At 40.9% G+C, this 7,020-nt stretch overlaps 1 non-coding gene across 1 annotated transcript; it reads right to left on the bottom strand.

Moving 5' to 3' along the window:
* Positions 1-6,182: 6,182 nt before the first annotated feature.
* Positions 6,183-6,254, bottom strand: TRNAA-AGC (transfer RNA alanine (anticodon AGC)). Its single transcript has one exon. It is a non-coding gene; the product is annotated as a tRNA-Ala (tRNA).
* Between the last annotated feature and the right edge of the window lie 766 nt (positions 6,255-7,020).

The raw sequence follows: 7,020 nt of genomic DNA, 5'->3' as shown, positions 1-7,020 counted from the left end.
AAACAAACAACCCCATCAAAAAGTGGGCAAAGGATATGAACAAATGCTTCTCAAAAGAAGACATATATGCAGCCCAACAGACACATGAAAAAATGCTCATCATCACTGGCCATCAGAGAAATGCAAATCAAAACCACAATGAGATACCATCTCACATCAGTTAGAATGGCAATCATTAAAAAGTCAGGAAACAACAGTGCTGGAGAGGATGTGGAAAAATAGGAACACTTTTACACTGTTGGTGGGACTCCAAACTAGTTCAACCTTTGTGGAAGACAGTGTGGCAATTCCTCAACGATCTAGAACTAGAAATACCATTTGACCCAGCCATCCCATTACTGGGTATATACCCAAAGGATTATAAATCATACTACTATAAGGACACAGGTACATGTATGTTTATTGTGGCACTATTCACAATAGCAAAGACTTGGAACCAACCCAAATGTCCATCAATGATAGACTGGATTAAGAAAATGTGGCACATATATACCATGGAATACTATGCAGCCATACAAAAGGATGAGTTCATGTCATTTGTAGGGACATGGATGAAGCTGGAAACCATCATTCTGAACGAACTACAACAAGGACAGAAAACCAAACACCACATGTTCTCACTCATAGGTGGGAAATTGAACAATGAGAACATTTGGACATATGGTGGGGAACATTACACACTGGGGCCTGTTTCAGCGTAGGAGGAGAGGGATGGGATAGTATTAGCAGAAATACCTAATGTAAATGAGGAGTTAATGGGTGCAGCACACCAACATGGCACATGTATACATATGTAACAAATCTGCACATTGTGCACATGTACCCTAGAACTTAAAGTATAAAATAAAATAAAAAAAACCTCAAGAAAAAAAAAATTAACGTCTTGAGTCACGTGTTTACTTCTCATGTGGCAGGCAACGAAAAGAGAGTAAGACACCTGAGTGTGCATTGTACTGAGGAGTGGTATTAAGAACTTGGAAACTGACCGTTGGAGGTGCTTGGGAGCTGAACCTGAGGCCTCCTATATGTAAGGCACACGTACTATCGTTGAACTACATCTCCTCATGGCAAGAGATATTTGTGTGGTCCTCCAAGTACTATTGCAGTATATGAAAACAATAAAAATATGGAAATAAAAAATAACTTTAAAATTTAAAAGGTGGCTGAGCACGGTAGCTCATGCTTGTAATCGCAGCAGTTTGGAAGGTGGAGGCGGGTAGATCATTTAAGAATAGAAGTTCGAGGCCAGCTGAGCCAACATGGTGAAACCCTGTCTCTACTTAAAACACAAAAATTAGCCAGGCATGATGGCACACACCTGTAATCCCAGCTGCTCAGAGGTTGAGGCAGGAGAATCTCTTGAACCTGGGAGGTGGAGGCTGCAGTGAGCTGAGATGGCGCCACTGCACTCCAGCCTGGGGGACAGAGTGAGACTCTGTCTCAAAAAACAAACAAACAAACAAAAGCCAAAAAAACCCTAAAAAGACTTTTCTCCAATCTAAAGATGTAAAAAATTAAATAAAATGAAAAATAAAGGAATATGTCACTCTATTCTGTGGGTCACCATTCCTGGGTTCATTGTTTTAGCACTGAGTGTTGGGTGTAGAAGCAGGATTTGTGACCATTTTAAGTTAGAAGACCCCCAGCTGTGGGGGATATTGAAATTTTGGCAAATAAAGTTTGAAATGGAACACAAAATACTGGAAAGTTGCATTAGAAAACTGACCAGCTTTTTCCTAAATAAAACACTTCTGCTATTGCCGTTTGCTCCTCAGGAATGGTAAGAGCAAAACTTGGATGAGAAAACCCCAGGTGAGAATAAAACCACATGCAACTTGTTATTCATTGCCAAGGGGTTCTTGACTGTATTACAGCATGAAGGCAACTGAGGAGGTTCATGGAGTAGTCCAGAATAATGTTCAAGACATGAAATAAATAGTAGATTCAAGGATGGAGAAAAACTTTGAAATTTTGAAAGCACGTTCATAGGTAGCTAGACACAGGATTCGAAGACTTATTGGATCTACAGAGCAAGCCAGAAAGTGGGGAATCCGTAAAAGAAAGCCTCCACAAACAGGAGGAAAAAAAGCAGAATAGAGAGGCTTATTGTTCTTTGAAGGAATGAACAAGATATTAGGAGGAGGAGGTGAGTTTGTTTGGGAACGTGTTGAACTTACCATATTCTTCCTTAGGATCCTGTCCATTGATGAAACACAGTGAACTCAGCCCAGTGCTCTGACCTGAACACGTGGAGGTGGGAGTGAGTAGAAGGCACCAATAAAGTGTGAGTACAATGAGAACTCAAAGTGTCCTTTGAGATATGAAGATCAAGAATTTATTTACTGATAGTTGTGAAAAGCAAAAAAATGAACTTCTTCCTAGATGATCTTCAGCCCTGGAATTCACACTGGTTATCACCATAGCCTTGAAACTTTCGCAAAAGACCCAGAAAGTCTCATTTCCTGCCAGTTTCCCAGTAGGTATTATATTTTCTCATTCGTCTTCATTCTCATCCTCCATGTGTATGACTTTACCTATATTGGTAAGTATATCACTGAGCCCCTTTCGAAGTTGAGAACACCTTATGGTTTGGCAGAATTTCTCTCAGTTGGCTCATGGGGATAGTGGAATAGGTAAGAGGAAACATAAATGGCAGGTTTCACTGAAATTGAGTATTAGAGACGTGTCACTCAAAAAACTCTACAAGCTCTGTGGTGTGTGTGTGTGTGTGTGTGTGTGTATGTACGTGAAAGTGCTAGGAGGATGTGAGGAAAATTATCTAGGCTGTTTGATGATGTGAAAGTTTCCAGAGTCATCATGTGATTATTCTCTGACTTGCACCTGAAGAAACCAAGATACTAGTTAGATTACCCGAAGTTCCTCACAAGGAGGTGTTTCTTTCTTTCTGGTTTTTTTTGTTTTTTTGTTTTGTTTTTTGTTTTTTTTTTTTTTTTTTTGACTCTGTTTGCCCCAAGGTACAGAGAACACTGTGAGAATTGTTTATTAAGTTTCTGTAAGCATTCAGAAATATCTATGCATGGGGAGACATAGGATGAGTTCTAAATGTATGAGATTTTTCTGAGGAACCAACCATTTATCTCGGGAGATAGAACTCATTCATACCTAATTACTCTGTTCGGGGAGCCTGCAGACATGGGAAAGACATCTCTAGTGCATCTAGAACCAGAGAGAAGATTGTAACGGGTTGAGTATTGTTTTCCTAAAGTTGACAGATCAAAAAGGTGGAGTAATAGTTTTTACGTAAGGAACTTTTATATGATAATCTAGAAATTGAATTCACACTCTATATTCTTTGGTATTTACATCTTGATTTGTTGACAGGGAGAAGGAGGTTTGATTACACTGTTGTAAGTCTCCCAACTTGATTGAATATTAAAAAAAAATTCCTGAACTAGACAGTAAAGGGTTAAATAATATTTTTTTCTTTAATTAAATATGTCTTTGAAAAGAATAAAACTCTACCTTTTGAGTCAGATTGACTACATGGCCTAATGAATAGTGTCTGCTTCCATGTCACTGTGCAACCAATGGTCCTGCCCACCTGCTGCTTCCCACACATTCACCCAGGGTCTCACACATGGCCACATCCTCATTCCTCTCAGAAGTCCTTATTTATTTATTTATTTTTTGAGATGGAGTCTCATTCTGTCACCCAGGTTGGAGTGTAGTGGCACAATCTTGGCTCACTGCAACCTCTGCCTCCCGGGTTCAAGCAATTCTCCTGCCTCAGCCTCCTAAGTAGCAGTGATTACAGGTGGCCGCCACCATGCCCAGCTGATTTTTGAAAGAGGTTCTTAATTTCTCCCTGGAGAAAAAATTCTTTAAATATGATCTCATTGAAGTATACAACCCCAAAATAAAATATAGTTGAATTTCCAAAATTCATCTATAATGTACCTTAAAATGATTCACCATTGTCCCAGGCCAAAGATAGGCACTGTTTGCTCTCAAAGAAGTATTTCTGTCTGTCATATGTCATTTGTTTTCGTTGTCCCAAGATGTTTTTGAAATCTCCATCCTGTATTTCCTATAGCTTACTTATATTAAACTCTTGATTTTTGCATCCTATCCATTTCTACCTTAAATTACAGAGGTGGACTTCCTTAAAGTCTATTGTGGTGAGCAGAAAAAAATATTTCCATGTGGGCCTGAGCCCTAGCATAAAGCAATGGTAATAATTCATGATATTCTTCCTCACACTTTTACTATATTCCTTTGCAAATTAATTCCCATGATTGAAGCCTGTGACTAATTTTCTCCTTCCACAGTGGGTATAAGTGGCAAAGAGACATCGTGGAACTGTACTTTCAAAACGAGAGAAGAGAGAGAAAAAACGTCAACAGAACAGAAAATTATCTATTTCCCACATCAAGAAAGTGTGGCTCCTCAGTACTAGCTCCGAATCTTTCTTTAAAGAAGTAAACTGAAACCCAAGACATCTTAATCTGAGAAAGAATGACTTTTGGAACTTATTTTCTCCACTGAAAATTTCCTAATCACTTCACAGGGAGAGAGGTGGCCTGACAGTATATCGGAAACCAAGGATTTCCCAATTCTTGCAATATCCTTCAGCTCACACGTTCATTAGGATTAGCAAGGGTTTGGGATCTTTAAAATCTATCACAGGGCTTAGGATACAAAATGCAGTTAATACAAAAGTTCCTGAAGATTTGGTGGTAGTTGATGAGGAGAGGGCTGTGTATTCTGGAATGATTACAAGGTCTTATCCTATTTAAAATGTTTCAGAGCAAAGATACAAACTTCCCAGTTTACATTAAAAGTTAGCACAGCCTTTATTGCAAAACTTGAGAAACTTTTATTAAAAAGAAAATGAAGGCCGGGCGTGATGGCTCATGCCTGTAATCCCAGCACTTTGCGAGACAAACAGCTCATGAGGTCAGGAGTTCGAGACCAATCTGGCCAATATGGTGAAACCCCGTCCCTACTAAAAATATAAAAAATTAGCCGGGCGCGGTGGCGCGCGCCTGTTGTCCCAGTTACTTGGGATGCTGAGGCAGGAGAATCGCTTGAACCGGGGAGGCGGAGGTTGCAGTGAGCCGAGAGCGCGCCAAGGCACTCGAACCTGGACGACAGAGCGAGACTCTGTCTCAAAAAAAAAAAAAAAAAAAAGAAAGAAAAAGAAAACTTCACATCATATTCAATCATGAATAGTGATTCAAAAAATATTAATAAACACAATATTACCAGAGAGAGAAGGAACAGAGTCAATGATAAGAACACAAAAATGATTCAGCAATAGAAATGAATTTTTTTGCAATTATGTTTTCTGTGTTAGAATAGAAAATTGGGGAAAAAAATACAGCCGTGTATTTATACCATACACCCTTACTCCACGTCAAAGCACGTCATAATGCTTCTTAAATATGCAAAAGAATCTCTTGTGGATCCTGTTAAACTGCTGCTTCTGGTTCAATACGTCTGAGGTGAAGCTGAGATTTCGCTCTTCTAACAAGCTCTCCGGTGCCACCAACTCTTGTGTGGACCAAGAGTCTGAAAAATATCTTTACGATAGAGGGCGCCCCTGTCTTAGGTAAAATTACTTCTGTAACGTCATCTAAGGGAAGTCAAATTATCCGGCAAGAGTAAAGACAGAATAAAACTGGAAATCAATGCGTGAACTTTGAGATCTTCAGCAGAGCATGCTTCCCAATGGAGCTATTTCGGCAGAAGTGTGACGCCTCTACATTCCCTGATGAAAATAACTTTCTCAATTTCCCAGTTTGGAAGGCTCTGCGTTTCTCAGTGCTCAGCCTGCAATGGATTACGGCTAAACAAGGACCAGAAAAGAAAGGAAATTGTCTGAGAGCTTACGTTTTTCTTTTATTAAATATTTCTACATTTATCTTTTATTTCCTACTTTTTAAGTAATAATACTGCAAAGTAATAATACCCCGAAGGTTAATGAGCTCGTCAATTTGGCGAGGCCATTGAAGTTTTGGAATCAGGAGCCGTCTTTGTCTTCCAGCTCCATCTTTTCCACCTTTTGCTTGGGCAGCCCCCGGTGACTCGTGTCAAGGCCGAGGAGTAGAAATGGGACAGCACTAACTTTAATGGCGAAACCTTTGTGAAATAGGTTTGCTTTCTGTTTAACAAGGAAAAGAAAGTAAAGCAATGGAAAAGAATTTAAACACAAAAACAACTGGAGGTGCCGGGGATTGAACCCGGGGCCTCGTGCATGCTAAGCACGCGCTCTACCACTGAGCTACACCCCCTTATTGAAATCGGTCTCTCGAGAATATATTCAAGACAGAATCTGACCATTTTGCTACGTTTCAGAGCAATTAGTTGTAACAAGCCAAAGTCTACTTTATTTAGTTATTTCTTATATCTTAAATTTAGGTTTTGTGTCCCTGTTTGCTGACAGCTGAGCAAACCGCATTCTACACCAAAGACCTCTATTGATGGTCCTGGGATTTTTCTGCTCGTCAGTCCGGAGTCACTTCCTGGCCACCACTAGAAGAACCAGGGATGAAACATTTTCTCCCGAGTCTTGACTGTCTCCTTTCTTTCTCCGCTGCTTTAAAGGGCTACGAGAAAGTCACAAAGTACAAAGCGAGGCATTTAGAGACCATATTAGATGCAGGTGGCGAGGGAAGACAGGTGGACAAAAGCAGACAGGTACGTGTCGGTGCAGCCACTGCTTTGGACCCTAGCGTCCGTCCCGCCGGCGGCCGGGGTGCTGAGCCCAGCGAGGCGCGGACTTGGGCGCTAGGAAGAGGAGCACGCGCCAGATCGCGCCCCCTTTCGGGCAGAATCTGCTCCTGGTCCAGTCCCGATTCGGCAGAAAAAGATACGAGGGCAGTATACATTCAACACGAGCATGAACGATACATCAAGCCCTCCATGTGCCGGGTCTGGCTCACTAACCTCATCCTCTGAGCTCTGGTCTTCTGCCTCCCAGCCCAACGAACCCACAGGATCTCAGCCAATATCTGGAGACTAGCTTACACCGGCAGAAAGACAAGATAAGCGGATGTG

The sequence above is a fragment of the Rhinopithecus bieti genome, unplaced genomic scaffold, assembly GCF_001698545.2.
Source record: "Rhinopithecus bieti isolate Rb0 unplaced genomic scaffold, ASM169854v2 scaffold_18466, whole genome shotgun sequence".
NCBI classification, from domain to species: domain Eukaryota; kingdom Metazoa; phylum Chordata; class Mammalia; order Primates; family Cercopithecidae; genus Rhinopithecus; species Rhinopithecus bieti.
The sequence above is the reverse complement of the archived record's forward strand: the minus strand, read 5'-3'. Positions and strand labels throughout refer to the sequence as shown.